The sequence below is a fragment of the Myodes glareolus genome, chromosome 18 (assembly GCF_982192425.1).
Source record: "Myodes glareolus chromosome 18, mMyoGla1.1, whole genome shotgun sequence".
Classification (NCBI taxonomy): domain Eukaryota; kingdom Metazoa; phylum Chordata; class Mammalia; order Rodentia; family Cricetidae; genus Myodes; species Myodes glareolus.
Window position 1 is genome coordinate 62038889 of NC_142043.1, and position 19039 is coordinate 62057927.

The following is a 19039-nucleotide window of genomic DNA, read 5'->3' on the forward strand; positions in this document are numbered from 1 at the left end:
CTACAAACAGGTGTGGTGACACATGCCCGGAACCTCAGCACTTGGAAGGCAGAGGAGGGAGGATCACTGGAAGTCTGAGGCGCCTGAACGACAGAGAGTACCAAGTCATCCTGAGCTATAGAGTGAGAATCTGTCTCAAAAAAGAAGGGAGGAAGGAGAAAATCACAATATTAATGCTAAAATCCAGGAACCAAAAAAAAAAAAAAATCAAACCAGTTTCACAAATAACAACATACGTTGAGGATGTGGGATAAAAGAAATCCCTATTTACTGCTATTGGGAATATAAATTATGGAATAATTCAGTATGGAAGTCAGTATGGAGATTTCTCAAAAAAGAAAAAAAAATCTAAAAATAGAACTATCAAACAACCCAGATATACCACTTCTGGGTATTTACCCAAAGGCCTCTAATCAACATATTCAAGAGATACTTGTACTTTAGCTTTTACTGAAATACTATTCATAACAGCTAAATCATTTAATTAACCTAAATGTCCATCAACAGAGAACTTTTAAAAATGTATATATATACACGATGAAATTTTAGCTATAAAGAAAAATAAAGCTTTCAGAAAAATGAATGGACTTGGTATTATTAAGTAACCAAACTTAGAAAGACAAGTACCACATGTGTTGGGGCTGAAGCTATAGCTTAGAGGTTAAGAGCACTTACTGTCCTTGCAGAGGATCCAGGTTCAAGTCCCAGGACTAACATAGTGGCTCACAACCATCCATTGCCCCAGTTCAAGAGGATCCGACACACTCTTCTGACCTCCATGGGCACCAGGCACACATGTGGTGCACATACATTCATGCAGAATCACTCATACATTAAGAAAGCACCACATGTGTTCTCTCATATGTAAATCCTAGCTTCATATATACATGAAGGTGTGAGTGCGGGTATAGGTCATAAAACTAGAAAGGGGACTATGAGACAGCAAAAGTTTTAAGGAAGTGGGGCAAGGGGAACAAAATGCACATGCCATAAAAGGAAAAAGGGAACTAGTAGGATTAGAAAGCTAAAGCAGGGAAGAACAGAGGGATAAGGCAGAAAAAACGTACTCTGCAAAGCAGGAAATTGTTTATGACACATAAATGAAAGAATTCATGACAAGTTAGCAATGATCAGGAGATATGAGTATACACAGACATAGTCAAACCAAGACACAGCCATGCAGACAAGAGGTTCACGCATGCACTCCAGCCCGCAGGCACATGACTTAGCCCCAGCTCTGTCACAGCAGGAGCTTCAGCAAGTGACTCGGCTTTTCTTCTTGTTCAAACAAGAGCAGAACCTGAGCAATGCCTACTTCCCCGCCATGTTCACAGGACATGTACAGGCCACTCAACTTCTGGTGGCTTGACAAGGACCACAACCACCCAGCCTTCCCGGATGCAACAGTACCCTTTCAACTGATTCTACACCTAAGCTATGAACATTACAAAGCCTATAATGACAGAACTACCCTAAGGAAAAAGTAACAGAGTAGAAACTTTGAATCCTAATTACAAATTTAGAAATGAGGCACAGAAGTCGGGGCAACCTCAACCGAAGAATGGATAAGGAAAATGTGGTATATTTATATAATGGAGTACTACACAGTAGAAAAAAATAATGACATCTTGGATTTTGCAGGAAAATGGATGGAGCTAGAAAACATCACTTTGAATGCGGTAACCCAGACACAGAAAGACAATTATCACATGCACTCACTCATAAGTGGTTTTTAAACATAAAGCAAAGAAAACCAGCCTGCAAATCACAATCCCAGAGAACTCAGACAACAATGAGGACACTAAAAGAGACATACATAGATTTAATCTATATGGGAAGTAGAAAAGGGCAGATCTCCTGAGTAAATTGGGAGCATGGAGACCTTGGGGGAGGGTTAAAGGGGAAGAGAGAGGCAGGAAGGGGAGCAGAGAAAAATGTAGAGCTCAATTAAAACTAAAAAAAAAAGTCGGAGCAAAGGAGAAACAACTCAGAGTCACCCAAGGCAGAGTGAACAGTAAGCAAGGAAGATGAGGAAGCATCTGGCAGTTTCTACGTGCTGCTGCTAGGTGAGAATTTGGTTCCCAAATGTCTACCAATCACACGATTGGTACCTACATGCTAAATCATTCAGGGATACAGTTGTCGTTGCTCTGGTTAGAGTCCCTTCCAAAATATGCTTACAGAAAACTCAAAAGTAAACCTCATGAGCAGCCACACTTTCTTCCAATCAGTAAAGTACCTGCCCCTTCCCTTTTATTCACAAATCACTTCGGTGATTTACATCATTTGATGATGCCCTTATTGGTGAATTAGCACAATCTATGCTTCAGAACACTTGTCACCCAGACATGTGAGGGATGGTATCCTAGTTCCTGAGTCATTTCCACATGTGTATGCATTAGTTACTTTTCTCTTCGCTCTGATAAATGCAACTTAAGGAAGAAAGCATTTATTTTGGCTCGTAATTCACGAAGGCAAAGAAGGCCTAATAGCAAGAACAGTTCTAGCTGTGGCAGCAGGAATGTGAGGTGGTTGGTCACACTGTCTGTAGTCAGAAAGTACACAGAGATTAATACTGACTCTTATCTGGCTTTCTTTTGCCCATTCTTTTTTCTTTAAGTTTCTTTTTTTAAATTATTTTTATTCTATGTGTATTGGAGTTTTGCCTGCACATATGCCTCTGTGAGGGTGTTGTGAATTTCTTGAAACTGGAATTATAGACAGTTGTGAGTTGCCATGTGTGTGTTGGAATTTTGAACCCTGGCCCTTGTCCTCTGGAAGAGCAATCAGTGCTCTTAACCACTGAGCCATCTTTCTAGCCCCTTTCTTTCTCCCATTCTAATATGAGATCCCAGCCCATGGGATGGTGCCAAACACACTTGGTGTAGGTCTTCTCTCGTTCGTTAACCTTCTCTAGGAACACACTACCAGACACTCCCAAAGGTATAACTCTCAAGTGATTCTGAATCCAGTCCAGTTGGCAATGAAGATTGAACGTAACAGCATGTTTATATGTATGTTGTCTTATCATGTCTTTTGTCTATTTTCCTATAGGTTTCTGATCTTTTCCCATTCAATTAAAAAAAAAAAACACGGGCAAAAGTTTTTTATGCAACATCCTTAATGTACTCAAATTTACCCATATTTCATTTTGTTGAACCTAAACTAAGTTATATTCTTGAAAAGGCTTTCTTTCCTATTTGCCCACATTTTCATTTAACACTGCCAACTTTCTTTTTCTTTTTCTTTTTTTAAAATTCTTTATTCTCTGAACCATTCTGAGCTTTTTATGGTATGCAATATAAGGAATAAATCTATAGTGGGTGGTTCTGTCAGAGCATAATTAAAAAGGCCACCCTGGGCCCAGCAAGTTGAGGTATTCCTTTATTATGCACTAGATTTCCGACTGGTTTGGGGGCTTACAATGAACTTGTTTAATTCCCCTGTCCATGAGTGCACCAACACCATACTTCAGGCAGGCTTCTCTTAATAGAGATACTGCTTGATAAATGCATTGTTAGAGTTTTTACCGTGGAACATACATTAAGGGTTTACTAACACAATACAGGATGGCTATGGTATCAGTAGGCCACCTATTCTAGAGTGCTAGTTATGCTACCCAATGTTGAGCTGATTTTGGCATGTCGTGTATGGGTATCTTCTCTGCAGAAGCTGGCGGTGTGTGGTGACACTAGTAGGACTATCATCTATTCTGAGCTCCTTTTCTCTAATTTTTTGGGGTATTCATGTCTGTTTTCTATTCAATTTTAGAATCAACTGTATGACTCACCTCTCCCCTCTCCTAAAAAAAAAAAAAAAAAAAAAAAACCTGACTCTTGTTCTTTTCATATTTGTGCTGGCGCTACATTAAGTTTAGAAATTGACTTAGAGCCTAGGGAGGTAACTCAGTTGGTGAAGTGTTTACCTAGCATAACTGAAGCCCTAGCATTATAGAAGTCTAGCATGGTGGAGAATGCCTATAACCCCAGCACCTTGGAGGCAGAAGCAAGCTCAGGAGTTCAAGGTCATCCTTGGTCACACAGTGTGAAACCTTATCACAAAAAACAAGCACTATCACTGAGATGGACATGTCTTGGTTTTTCCCTACGTGATGTTTTTTATTTGCAGGCTCTTGATATTAAAAAGTAATCTTTAATTATTATTATTATTGTTTTGCTTTGTTTTTTTCATACAGGGTTTCTCCGTGTAGCTCTGGCTATCCTGGAACTCACTCTGCAAACCAGGTTTGGCTTCGAACTCAGAGCTTTGCCTACCTCTGCCTCCTGAGTGCTAGGATTAAAAGTGTGCGCCACCACCACCAGGCAAAAGTAATTATTTTTAAAACACCAAGTTAATTAGGCAAGATTGACTCAGAACTGACATTCTGAAGATGCTGAAACACCTAAACCAGGAACAGGGCAGCCTCTACATTATCCCTTATACCTTAGATTTTGAACAGTTTTTGTTCTAAGAGCTTTTATTACTGGCTTTGTTGATATAGTTATCTCTTACACAACATCTCGCAGCTGGCTCCTTATGGCATGAAAATATTACTGGTGTTTGAATATTAATTTTGTACTCCTGTCTTGGGAAATACTTTTATCAGCTGAGTTATTTTTATCGTGGTTCCCTAGAGTCATCTGATACAGCAGCCACCAGCCAGGCCTGGGCAGGGGGAAGGGTTCCAGTCTGCTGTAGGGTTTTTGGGCAGTCTACCAACAAAGACACATTGCCTTCTACTCTTCATCATTGACGTCTTTGTTTTCGCTTGACCTTGACTCATCTTGCCTGGATGGTTGGCACACCAGGACCTCTTTGTCATCACTAACGAATTTGTACCTGTGTGCTTGGTGCTGCTTCTTCCTGCCTCAGGTTCTTCCGTGCTGCCCACTTCTCTACTCTTGGGGAAGTGGGGGTGGTGAAGAGCAAGGAAAAAGAAGAAACAAATTACCAGCGCACAGCTTATTTTACCTTCCATCTCATAATCCTTTACCTCTCTGCTTCTCAAGTACATTCAAGTGCCTCTAGTGACAAACTGCTTCACAGAAAACAAACAAAAATCTCAAAGCTCCCGGCTGAGCTGGACAGTGGTAGTGCACACCTTTAATTTTGGCACTCAGGCAGGTAGATCTCTTGAGTTCAAGGCCAGCCTGGTCTATAGGAGTTCCAGGATGGCCAGGGCTACAGCAATAGAGAAATTCAGTCTCGGGGTGGGGGTGGGGAGACAAACAAACAAAAAACCCGCTTCCATCTGATACATGTTAAATTACAGTGGTGTTTGTGAGTACTGAAAAAGACAGATATTTACACTTGTAGATATCTTTATTAGAATTTAAAATAAAGAAAGAAAATGCATTTCCCCCATCATTACTTCAGGATCCTGACGCTCACAGGCTTATTGGTCCTATGTATAATCTTCATTAACTTATGATTCCTTTCAGCTGTGTACGCCTCCAGACGGACCGATGTCTGTCACACATGGCACAAGGCTTTATGGTTGTAAAGTAGGTCAAGTTTGTTCATAGTGGCTTGGAAATTGTTTTTAATAATTTGCTGATTAGTCTCTAAGCCATTCATCATTAGGACAGTTAGAGAGGGAAGCAAGCACACATAGGTCTACAACTCCCAGTGTCTTCAGGTTTGTAGGTAACAAGCAATCTGTTTAAATATGGCAGCATTGGGTCTGTGTACTTCCTCCCACCTGCCTCTAGGACAATCATCCCTGATGGACACTTAGAACTAGAGTCATTCTAGTGAGTGGCAGACTGCACTCACAGTCACACACCAGTTTAGGTTGCAGTGTTGAATACAACCTCAACCCACATGGAACACAGAGAGCTTTGTTAAGGATCATAAAAAGGCTTTAAACTCAGCAGGCAACACAGGCAAGCAGAGAAAGGAACCTATAAAACCCCCCATGGAATTTAATAAGCCTGTTCCAGGATACAATTGCAATAAAGAGAAAGAAAGGAATTAATACTGCTATGGAAAAGAAAATAGCTTTGAAAAGTTTAAATTCTATTGATAACACCAATGAGCAAGAAACAAACAGTCCTGACCCATGAAATGACACCCCACAGAAGAATTTCTCCACCAGATTGCTGATAGGCCTCTACAGTCACATCACAGAACAAGACGACAGTATCACTAGCAAAACAGACGGAAAGAAAAAAAAAGCCGATTTCAGCCAAAATCCCTAGGCACGGGCATACTGTGAAAAGAAACTCACATAGTACGCTCAAGGGTTTCCTGGCACTTCTGCAGAAAGGTGAATCACATTTCCAGTCTACGGTCTGCCCGCAAGCCCCAATCCATTTTCATAAAAAAAAAAAAAAGCCAGCTCACAATAAAAGGTACATACAGAGAAATACACTCAAACCTCACTCCTTCCTTATTTGCAATTTGATTTTGCATGGTTATAATTACCCAATGTCAACCACAGTACCACCATATTCAAAAAGGCTAGTGAACTGTAAGCATTTCTGAGTAACACAAAGAAATCTCTCATTGTGTGGCTTTACCCCACCTAGAAGGTGAATCATCCCCATGTCTAGTACCTGCACACACACACACACACACACACACACACACACAGCAGACACCACCTTCCTGTTAATCACTCAGGAGCCGTCTTGGTTATCAGACAGACTGTTCAACATTCTAGCACTGCCCACATCACCCACCTTACTTTTTTACATCAAGTAGGCTCTGTGTCATCTCACACCACCACGATGACAGAAGGTGCTGTGCAATAAGATGTCCTAAGAGACAGCATGGTAGCTTTGATGCTACAATATAATTGTTCAATGGAATGCTGCTAATTTTGTACTGGGCCTGATGTATTGGTTAAATATTATCACAAGTGTGTATGGTTAGGAGAAATAGTACCTATAAGGTTTGGTAGTATTCACAGTTTTAGGCACCCATGGGATCTCAGAACACATCCCCGGTGGGCAAGCGGGACACAGTCTATACTTATATGAAACAAATTTAATAGAGAGCATAAAGATACAATTGTAGAATGCTTTTATCTTTGCAGTGATCAAAATAACTCAATATTTAGGACTGGCTCTTATGGATTGTCTCATTTAAATGCAATTAATTAATTGTGATCTGAGAACCTCCATGACTGAGCACAAGAGATGGAACCAATCAGGAGCAGCTGAGAAAAACAGAGAAACCAGGTCTTTCATCTTTCTCATCGTTCTCAAATGGCCAAAATGAAACTCAAGTTCCTCTAAGACATAAACCAAATAGCCAAACATTAAAATGCAAAGGATCAATGATGCATCAAAGACTAACAGGAAGGCCACTTAGGAAGGAAAGCCAAAAATCCAGCAAGCTTCACCAGCCTCCACACTAGCCCTGCTGCAAGAAACTTCTTCAACTCAATCTCCAATGCTGGACTCAGAATGTGAGGACTTGATTTGGGAAAATAGACTTTCTATTCTTACTACTAAAGTTTAGATCCCTTGGCAGATAGCAGACATCCCAAAAGACCTGCAGAAGCATGTGGAGACAGCACCTTGTGTGAGGCCCCTGCACAGGCTAGAGGTAAGCTCAGCAGACCAATTAGAAAGTGTCTACAGCCCTGGCATCTACCCATATAATGCTAGACTAAGTGGAAGGAAAGATTTGGTTTGGTTCACAGTTTCAGAAGATTTCAGGGAGACATGGCAAAGCCATTCAGTTCTTTGTGGTGAAAACATGAGGGAGAGGCTGTTACACCACAGTAGACCAGGACAGGGGCTAAAAATAACCTTCAAAGGCCCACCACCAGTGACCAACTTCTACCATTTAGGCTCTACTTCTTGAAATCTCCAGAATTTCTGAAAATAACACCACCAGTGTGGATCACTATAAGTCTGCAGGGACATTTCATATTCAAACTATAACAACCTCTCAAAGACATCCATAGATATTCAGAGCTTCTCAAGGCTACCCAAGGTCATCCAAGGCCACCCTATGCTACCTATGATGACCCAATGCCTTCTAAGGATACCCATGACTGCCCAGTACCATCTAAGATACCCAAGGTCACTGAAGGCCATACAAGGATAGCCAAGACTGCCCAAGGCCATATATATAGATACCCAAGACTTTCCAAAGCTATTCATGATACCTAAGACTCATAATCTACACATCCGAAGGTACCTAAAACCAATGAAAACAGCAAGACCACTCAAGTCCACCCAAGATTATTGAGGATTGTCCAAAGCCACCCACAGTCAGAAGACACAAAAAGAAAAGAGAATGGAAGCTCACATGGAAGACAACAGTAATGGTCCTACATGAAGGAATTATTCTCACTTTTGGAAAATGTATAAAATTGTACAAGCTAGAAAACACTCACTCCCAGGAGGACCCTGAAAACAAAGCCTCTGGGGCTTCATGTATTAACCCGTATTTTCTAGTTTATTACATGTATTCATGTACTCCTTGTAAGTGTGCTTACCACTGCCATTTAGTATTCAAGATCTAAAGATACACTGTTTAGGGTAACAAACCTGTAGGAGGAGGAGCGGGGCCCCTTGTTTGTACCGGCCGCCAGGCTAGCTTACTCAAAATAACCACACAGAAATTGTATTAACTAAATTACTGCTTGGCCCATAAGCTCTAGCCTCTTATTGGCTAACTCTCACATCTCGATTCAACCCATTTTTAATAATCTGTATGTTACCACGAGGTCGTGGCTTACCGGGAAAGATTCAGCATGTCTGACCTGGCAGCTTCAAGGCGGCTCTCTCTCTGCCTGCTTCTTTCTCCCAGCATTTAGTTCTCTTTTCCCTGCCTATCTAAGTTCTGCCCTATCAAAAGGCCAAGGCAGTTTTTTAAATAACCAATGAAAGCAACACAAATATAGAAGGACGTCCTACATCACAAACCTACAAAGAAAAATTGACAACAGACGTCAGGATGAGATGATCTTCATTTGAGGCAGAAGGTATAGACACAAGAGGAGTATCTAAGGAATTATTAATGTTTTCTTAAACATGTTTTATGTCTGAAATATTTTATATTTAGAACCATCTTAAATTGAGCAAAACATGAAGTATTCACACAGCTCACACTTAGGTATGTTCTTCTATAATGAACCTAATATTAGTATATTTCCTTACAAATAAATTAATATTAATTAATATTAGCTGAAATCCATACTTTAGTCAGATTTCCTTAAACACTCCCATCCAAAGACTTGACATTTGTCCTCCTGTCTCTTCAGGCTACTCCTGACTGTGAGTTTCTCTGACAAAGAAATCAAAAGCATTTTTTTGGTTTTTGACCCCCCAACTGGAACATGCCCTATGTTTTCTCGGAAGTAGAAGGGGCCTGGGTTGTCAAAAGGAAGATCACACAGACCAAGGGCTATCTTCATGACATCATCCAACTACATACAGTCAGCCCAATCCATCACTGTGGTACTGCCCTGGATCACCAGGTAGATGTATATTTTCCAAGGTTCTCTCTGTGCAGACTTTCATTGTTCCCTTTAACCTTGTGCCCCTAAGAAGAACTCAGCCTTCCCCCCACCATACCCAAAGGCGGTCATGAGCCTCTACATTCCCCTTCCCTTTTTAGGACACAAACAGCAGAGGCTGTGGGTTCTGGTAGAAAGAGAGCTATGCCTCTTCGTTTATTTACCAATCACTGATTTATGTTCATGTAGACTCATAGATATCTACTTCATACTTTGTGCTATCACTCAATATTACTTTTGTTACTGAAACTGATCCAGCAGGGTCACTGGCATAGCCTCCAAGTACTCCCAGGTTGCTCTAATCTTCCCATCAATGTGGGGGTTGCTGTATCTAAGTATTTCCTCACTTTCTGTCACCAACAGGTGTCAAAGGCTCACCATGAGCATCTCCTGTCTAATCTAGGCCCCTGCAATTTCCAAGAAGTTCTTGTTCCTTACATCTTATTTTCATTTTTTATGGAGCATGCAGTTGTTCTGCCACCTTAGGGTACATTATGTCTTCTGACAACAGCCTTCAAATATGCTGAGAAAATGGCTTTTCCACTGGATGTGTCTACATAAGCCTATAAGAAGAGCTGGCTGCATGGAGTGGAAAGAGGAGGAAGTTTAAACCATGCATAAATATTCCGGTAATTTAAAAATATCTTAAATTCTGTATTGATAACAAGTAGATATTAAACAAAGTAAGGAAGATAATACTTAAAATTCTGATTGGCAATCTAAAAAAAAAAGGTCTAAATATCTCACTTATATTGGGAAAAAACATGGTCGCCACTGCACTTGCATTTATTCCCTTAGAACAGTTAGCAATAAACAAACAAACAAACAAATAAAAAGGTCTGCCAGCATCCCCGCTACTCAATCCGAATGCCTGTGATTCTGATAACAGAATGCTACCTGGCAAGTCACACGCTGTGCTTGAAGAGAAAATGGAAATATGCACTACTTTCCAAAAGCAAAAGAATGGCTAATGGCAGGAAAAACGTAGTCTCCAAATTCTGACAGGAAATAAGTATCATATCATTTCAAAAGCATTAGGAAAGTGTTTTAGTTATATCATGGGGATACTACGGAAGTCTGCACCATGTTAAGGCTTTTAATACAAAACTACACCCACTCCAAGGGGAAAATTTCAACAGTGCATCCTGGTCTGCAAAGACTAGGTCCTGGGCATCATCTGAGCATTTCTTTGAAGACCATGGGGCTATAAAAGAGAGTACTGGACAGGAACCATAACTAGGCAGTTACAAGACCATAGAGCAGCAATGGAGGTAGTATGCAGACAGGGCAAGACAGCTTATGAGGTCCAGTGGGCAAGGAGATGGGGTAAGGTAGGTTCTCTTCCATCACATAGACCCCGCATGTCCTATCTGGGGCTGACCATAAACAGTACAGCGGCAAATCCTCACTGAACAGGACCCAGAGTAGACTACAAATTCCTTGACTAGAATCTCCAACCAGCACCTACACACACCAGCACCACAGAGCACTGTGTGGAGCAACATGGCCATGGTGGCCGAGCTTGACTTGGCATTACTGCTGCCGGAATGAGGTGGCCTGAGGCCACCATGCCTACCCCCATCCTGACCCCTAGTGGCCCCTGATTAGCCGTGAAATCACTACCCAGCATTGGGCTCCATACCTACAGCAGCTTCCTCCCTGTACCTAGCTCTCTCAAACTGCTTGCTGTGCTGGCTCTGAGGCTCATGGTTAACTAGGGCCGATAGCCTGTACGTTGCAGCTTACAGATAGCATGCAAGCAGTTGACAATCAATATTAAAGCCTCCAGAAATGATCAGAAAAGAGGATCTCACTAGACGGGTTGGAGTCTCCAGATCCTAGGACCAACACCAAGAGAGAAGAGAAAAGGCAGTTTCCTGCTGAGCTAGAACACTGTTTAGGAACTTAGAGCACTGTAACTCTACCCTGGGACTCAAGTGTGCCTTTTCCTTTTATCTTTCACTCTTTAAACTTACGAAGTCACAAAACAATGGGTTGCGAATGGAACCTCAATGTCTTGGGAGAATATGGGCAGTCGGCATTCTCCTAGGTCACCCTTGTAGCCACCGTTGCAGAGTTCTCTCAAGAACCAAAGAGTTTTGGGGACTTGACTTAGGGACAAAAGTTGACCAACCAACTGGCTCAAGGACAGCTACATCAGCTCCACACTACATTAGTCAGCAGGTCTATCATGTGTGCTCCAGCACTCAACACGAGCCTGAAGCTACAATTCCAACCTGCTCCCACATGATCTTCAGGTGCTACCTTTGGCATCTGTGTAGGTCAAATAGCTTTGACAAGTTAAAAGTAAACTGTTAAAAGTAGCTTTTAAAATCTTTAACAAGAAAGACTAAAAAGGAAAATTAAGTATTTAAATAGGAAATACAGGCTAGAGAAATTGCTCAGTGGATAAAAGCACCCAACTTCTCTTACAGAGGACCTAAGTTCAGTTCCCAGCACCCATATCAGACAGCACACAACAGCCTGTAACTCCAACTTCAGCAGTTACAATGCCTTCTTTCAGACTCCATGGAGACCTGGACTCACAAATATATACCCCCCCACACACTTTTTTACTCTTTAAAAAAGACTAGAGGTCTGGAGAGATGGCTCAGAGGTTAAGAGCACTGACTGCTCTTCCAGAGGTCCTGAGTTCAATTCCCAGCAACCACACGGTGGCTCACAACCATCTATAATGAGATCTGGTGCCCTCTTCTGGCATGCAGGCAGACGTGGAAGGAATGTTGTATACATAATAAATAAATAAATCTTTAAAAAAAAAGACTAGAAGTTTACTTGCACTATGTTTATAAAAATGCTATATTGTTTTATGCATGCTTTTATCTTTGCAAATTCATATTTAGACTACTTTGTGTATAAGTCAGTATCTCTAGACAGGGCAAGAGACTACACCTCAAACAGATTATGGAGCATAAGCTGATGCAACAGCCTTCTGGTAGCATCAGGTTCACATCCTACAGATACTTGAGGACCTGGGTACTGTGACCATCACAGCTCAAGGCAGGCAGGTCACGAGGCAATACCAGGTATGATGGTTAACTCTCTGTCTGTCTGTCTCTCTCTCTCTGTCTCTCTCAGATTTAGGTACCTTCATCTGCATCCAACAGAAACGGTACTGTGTTTTTAAAAGGACCCCAATGTGCCTAAACTTTAAAAAAAAATAAAAACTAGAACATTAGGGTTGGAGAGATGGCTCAGTGGTTAAGAGCACTGACTGCTCTTTCAGAGGACCTAGGTTTAATTCCCAGCCACACATGGCAGTTCACAACTATCTGTAACTCCAAGATCTCTGACACCCTACACATATAGGCAAAATCCAATGCAAGTAAAAGAAAAAAAAAAAACCTAAAACATTGAGGGCCAGGGAGACAGCTCAGTAGGTAATGTTGCTTGCCACCAAACCTGACACCTGAGTTCAATTCCCAGGACCCTTGGTGACCGTCCCCTTAAGTTGTTCTCTCATTTCTGAACATACATGCCCATGCCCCCAAACAAATACAAACATAAATAAAACATGTTTTAAAATGATTTTAACAGACTCACATTGAACATTAAAAAACACAACTAATTGTAACTGATTAGATACAATAAAATAAGACTGCTGTCCTATTAGAAATCGCATTTTTCAGTTCCCAGTCCTACAATGCTGTGAAGAGCACTGCTAAACCCACAACCATGAGGATTCCTCAATGGGAAGGCAGGAGTGAACACGTCTGTCAGGTCACCACACACAATCCTGAGGATCCATCACCTATCAGTTAGTGTTCCACCCCACCCCATGAAGCTGGTAAAACAGCTACTGAGATAGTATCTTCTTGGGGGAAATGAGCACCTATAGCAAGGATATTTCTGCTCTACAGGGAACATGTAGTTGGTCTAAAAATCTCAAGCACTAATTCTAAGACAGAGGCAATGAGGGTCAGAGAGAAGCTAGGCCAACACCCAGCCTATACTGGTAAAACCTCTGCCCTAGAGAGAAACTTGAACTAAGTTTGGGACAGAAGACTGGAAAGGCACTCAAGTACACTGACAGATGGGACAGACATCAACAAATACTACCTTAATGGCAGCTTCTGACTCCTTGGTATATCCTGTTCACCTTGCCTCAAACACAGTGTTCAATAATTTAATCACCACAGGAAAGAGGGACTAACATCTTGCTTTTACACATTGATAAACTGAGGCCCAGCAGGTTAACAATCACATAGTAAAGCAAGAATTCTACCAAGTAGTCAGATTCCAGGACCCAGATGATGACCCCTTCCCATGGCTGAGAGCAGGACCCAAGTAGATGGGGAAAGCTGTATGAGGAGGCCACGGTCGCAGTAGACACAGGGAGGGTAGTCTGAGGGACTGCTGGCAGATGAAGCCACGTCCAATATACTTCAGAGCCAATGAGATTTTTATCCCAGCGGTGCTAGGAAGTCTCTGAGGACAACAGGCACAGGGCCAGGACAGTGAACTCTAATAACTGCAAGCAGGGTACCAATAGCATGGAAGAACTGTGGAGTTCAGTCAGGAGATTACTGTGGAAGAAAAAGAGAGATGTGGGTTAGCCTGCCAACTACTAAGCAGTAGAGAGCCCTAGAGAAGTGGACATCTTGGAAAGGAGGCTGCAGGGACAGTGGGTATATTGATGCAAGGGACCTGAATGATAAAAGGAAGCAGAGATTCTGGGACATGCACCAGCTCTCTAGCAACCAAGTGGGTGGTGGTGGCAAGTGCTGTGAAGAGGAAGGCTGAAAGAAGAAGCACCGGGTGCAGATGTCATGCATCTGGAAAAGCAGGTGAGAAGAGCTCCCAGCAGGCCACCAGGAGCCAACATGGAGCTTGAGAAGGGAGGGGGGACTAGTGACTAGCATGACCCTGAATCCAATGACACACCTCTCAGCTGCTAAAGCTGAAGTCATGGCCCTCTGAGCTGTGTCTAATCAAGACAGGTCCAAGTGAAACACAACCTCATGGGCATATCTCAAGTCCTCACTAGCACTAATCCTCCTGTCATAGAAACTCCACAGGTAGACAGCACAGTGACCTTTCCAAACTAGCTTTGAATTTATCCTGCTCCGAGGAAGGGAAGTTTCTTTCCCTTTTAAAAAAGACCCAAGTCACCTCAAACCATGTCACCAGAGTCGTAGGTATCCCTGACTAGTTCTCAGGCTGTGAAGATGCAGTCCTCATATGAGTCTGGCCCCTCTCATCTGCAGGAGAGCTGGTTTCTCTGTTTGCCTTTGTTCCCATTAACTGAGAGCAGCACTGTGGCCCCTTCTCTTTAGAGCACTGAGGGCCAGTCCCTCAGCTCTTGCCTAGAGGGCAATGCTGTTAAGTACAGGAAACTTCCCTCAGCTTAGCAGAACACCCTGCATAGAAACTAAACTTGAAAAGCAAATGAAAGAAGAAGACTCCTCCCAAGTCTCCAGAGGGCCCCCATCCCTTCTCTTAACCCTTCTGGGTTTTCCTTTGGTGCCATCACTCCTAAGGAGGCTGAAGATAAAAGCAAAGCAACTCCAGATGCCTTCCCTCCCCTTTGGTTCCCAAGATGTTTTTGCTTTCCTGATGAAGAAAACACTCTTCCCTGCTTCCAACTGGTCTGCTTCCCAATCGCGCTATTGAAAGAAAGCCATTACCAGATCCAAGGACCCAAGCTGGAGATGAAAAACCACACTTTGGTGCAGCAGAGTAGAGGAGGCAGGATGGCCTGCTGTCCCAGCCCCAAGATGCTCTCCTATCAGTAATGAAACCCAGGGGCCGAGAAAAGAGATTTGGGAGATAGCCAAAATACATCCTTGAGGCATGAGTGAAGGGTGAAAAAGGAAGGAGGCTGACAGCAGCAGTCAGGGGCAGACTAGGAGGCAGAGAAGGATTCAGGATATGAGCAGGGGGATCCAAGAGAGAAAAGTAGAGAGGAGTCTGGAGTACACAGAAGACTAGCCAAGAAGCCACTAGGCTGGCACAGACCAGAAGCAGGACCTTTTCAAGTCCTACTGAGACACTTTGACTGACAAAACCATCGGCTGGTAACCTTGACAAATGTTAGATTGTTAAGGATTAGAAGAGCCACTTCGGAGTTAGCGGGGAGATCAAAACCTGAGCCAGGGAGGCGGACATCATATCTAAGCCAGGAGAGCTGCTTACCACCAGCATGTGGGAATAGAAGCTTGGATGACCCTTGTCCCGCTTCAAGGTCTTCATTTTTCTCCTTCTTCACAGTGGCTATCTTTCATCATTTGTGGAATTGACCGAGATACAGCTACATAACAAGATACTCCCACACCAGCAAGGATCATGCTTCATTCCTTCGCTACAAAATCTGCCAGAGGCATGCTGGAGGAACTAGCTGTGAAAGAGGACTGGAGGGGAGAACCAGGTGAACTTCAAGCCCACCAGGACCTTCACTGTCTAGGGGACCAGGGATAGGATATGTATAAGGAGCCTGGACAGCAGGGGCTTCCAGGGCTCCAGATTACACCGCACCAAGCCCCCAATCCTCTGGTAAGGAGCCCTGAGACCAGATGTTGCAGCTCCTCCAGGTTAGCAATGGAGGGGCCTCTTCTGCAGAGAGGCCTGACCAAAAGGAATGCCTGTGCATGTGCAACAAGAGATTTCAGAAGTTCCAGAAATTTCTAACACCTGAATCTTTACCAAAACAGGACAATCATACTTCCAGAATCACTGAAGCAGGAGTGAAACACCACTGCAACAGCAAGGAGCAACAACATGACCAGAGAGAGGACTCAGCACCCACCAATGCCTATATCTTGTGCTATCTACAGGATGAGAGGGATGTTTCAGGAAGCCTGCAGGGTGAGCCATAAGCAGACCTGGGTGGCCATACCTGATACCAGTAGAGGAGGCCTGGACCTCACCTGGGTCTTCAAGGGTTCTCCTAACCTTGAGAGTTGACTGGAAATATAGAGAAAAGCCCAGAACAACAGGCAAACTGCATAACACCCTGGTACACACCAGCCAGGGTCTGGCTCCCAGCCGAGGACAAGTGACTAAGTGAAGCCCCAGGCAGCACGGGCAGTGGTGGGGCTGCTTCCTTCCTTAGAGACTGCCTGCTTGGGAGCTGATTTTAGAGCCTTTGGTTTCCTGGTTTTCATTGTTCCAATTGTGTCAGCTCTGGGGTGTGATCTGAGACACCAAAACTATTCTGATCCATTGGCAACTAACAGAGAGCCCCCTATCAGCTGCAGAAGTAAGACTGTGCTTTCTTTAACTTCAAAACACAAGAAGTAATAGCAATTTGGACATCTTTAGGACCTAGGCTCTAAGTTCAAGAAAATAAGTAAGAGCCCAGAGAGATGGCTCAGTCAGCAAAATGCTTGTCATGCAAGTAGGAGAACCTGAATTTAATCCCCATCAACCACAAGGAGGCTGGGGAGATGGGGGTGGGGTTACCTGTAATCCCAGTGCAGGGTGGGTGTGGAAACCGGTCTTCCAACAAGCCTGGCAGAATCAGAAAGTTCCAAATTCAGAGAGATACCCTGTTCAGAAAATAAGGTGGAAGGACAGTGAGATGGCTCAGCATGTAAAGGAACTTGTCCTGAAGAAATTTTGCCTGAGTTGAATCCCCAGAATTCCAAAAAGTTGTGCTCTGACCTCTACATGCCTGCATAAGTGACCATGTCCTTGCATGAGCTCACACACATATGCATGGGGCGGGGGTGGGGGTGGGAGTCAGAGACAGAGAGAGAAATAATAATAATAAAATTTTAAAAAATGGATGGAAAGCCAGGTGGTGGTGGCGCACACTTTTTAATCCTAGCACTCGGGAGGCAGAGGTAGACAGATCTCTGTGAGTTCAAGGCCAGTCTGATCTACAGAACTGAGTCCAAGGATAGCTAGGGCTGTTACACAGAGAAACCCTGTCTCGAAGAAACAAAAACAAACAAACAAAAAAACCAGCAAAACAAAAAGGTGGAAAGTGATTGAAGAAGACATCCAACAATGACCTCTGGTCTTTATACATTCACACATACAAAAAAAAAAGAATTTTAAAAAGTATAGGATGCACAGCTCTTATTTTTACAGAAATGGAGGCTATTAAAATAATTTCTTAAATAATTATTCAGGTAACGGGTTAGAGTCTAGTATGATGCTAGAAACAGCTACAGTGACCATGTCCTTCGAGTCAACTGGGATTTGGAACAGTCCCTAGATTTAGGCACTGCTTCGATATTTATAGGAAGCTGTGTTTTTCCTGTGTCCTGTGCTACTGGTATCAGTCATGACCAGGTGACTTATGGGGGTAAATACATGTCCCTCTTTAATAATCTAACAGAACACAGCAATGGAGGAAATTTGACTTTAGACAAGGACTCCTAAGCTCTGATTTTTAAAGGTAAAATCACCAGGTATAGTGGTATACACAGGTAGTACAGCATTTACAAGGCTAAAGCAGAAAGATCGAGGCCAGCTGGGCTACAAAACAAGGCACTATCTCAAGAGAAAGAAGATAGGAGGAAGGGGAACTATGGGAAAGGGAGGGAAAAAACAGGGGAAGGAAGGGGGAAAGGGGAGAGGGGGAAAAGAAAAGGAAAGGGAGGGAAAGAAGGAGAAAGGGAAAGGCGGAGGAGGGGAGACAAGATGAAATAACAGTGATCAACTTCCAGACTAAGACTTGCTCTCATAATTGTTACCTTGAAGAACTAAATTCCAAGGTGTAACTGTACTAAAAATAGAAACCATGTATGCTCCCAAAACATTTTCTGCTATGTTCATGTTTTGAATCCATCAAACCAACCAGTTATGACACTGTAGGAAGGATGAGAAAGGTCAGTCACCACACAAAGGAAAGAAGGAGGGAACTGTCCACTCCAGAAGAGCACCAGGGAACAAGGGAAGAGAATTAAGACTACGGGGTCTCAGGACAGGCCTGCCACATTCCAGGCCTCCCTCCTTTGGCCACAGTAACTCCAGGCCTTCCCTACCACACTCTCTGCTTCTCTGAAACCTCCTCCAAGAAACCTGAGAAGGGAGCTGATCTCTAGAGTCTTGTGAATTGTTCCAAATAAATAAAGTAGGGCTATTTTCTTATTAAAATAAAATAATGATGTTTAAAGTAAAGACGAATTAATTTGCGAAGGATTAGAACAGCAGAAACCCAACTCAGTACGCAGAATGATGAGCAGATGGGGCTCCAGGGTCTCCTGGCTTACATCCAAATGCCCAGCCCATCACCATCCAGGCACCATCTGGATTCACCAGTGCCTCCTCCTCACGAAGCTCACCACTCAGAGTATCCACCTTCTCACCCACAGCTCATCGCTATACCCAGCACACTAAACATACTGTGAATGGGTAGATGGCCAGGCTCCCAATCCTCAGAGTCACCAAGCTGCCCAAAGACACATTCACCATAGGAAACTAAAGCCAGAGGCCCATACCACCTCCTGCCCTCTCTAGGAGTGACTCACTAAACCAGGCTCACTACCATTCACTCAGTGGTGACAGTTAATGCCATAAAAAGTACTATTTCACCAAATTTCCAATTACTATACTGTTATAGCCCTTTAAGCATTAACCTTTTCTAATGTA

At 43.0% G+C, this 19039-nt stretch overlaps 1 protein-coding gene across 8 annotated transcripts in view; it reads right to left on the reverse strand.

Moving 5' to 3' along the window:
- The window catches only part of Adarb1 (adenosine deaminase RNA specific B1), a 123634-nt gene that overhangs the window by 86691 nt on the left and 17904 nt on the right, over window positions 1-19039 (reverse strand). For 4 of the 8 annotated variants that reach the window (XM_085679786.2, XM_085679794.2, XM_085679788.2 and 1 more), the window contains exon 2: window positions 16901-16986. The exons of the other annotated variants lie outside the window; for them this stretch is intronic. The gene's annotated coding sequence lies outside the window, so the exon portion shown is untranslated. The remainder of the gene's footprint in view (window positions 1-16900; window positions 16987-19039) is intronic. 8 annotated transcript variants of the gene reach the window in all.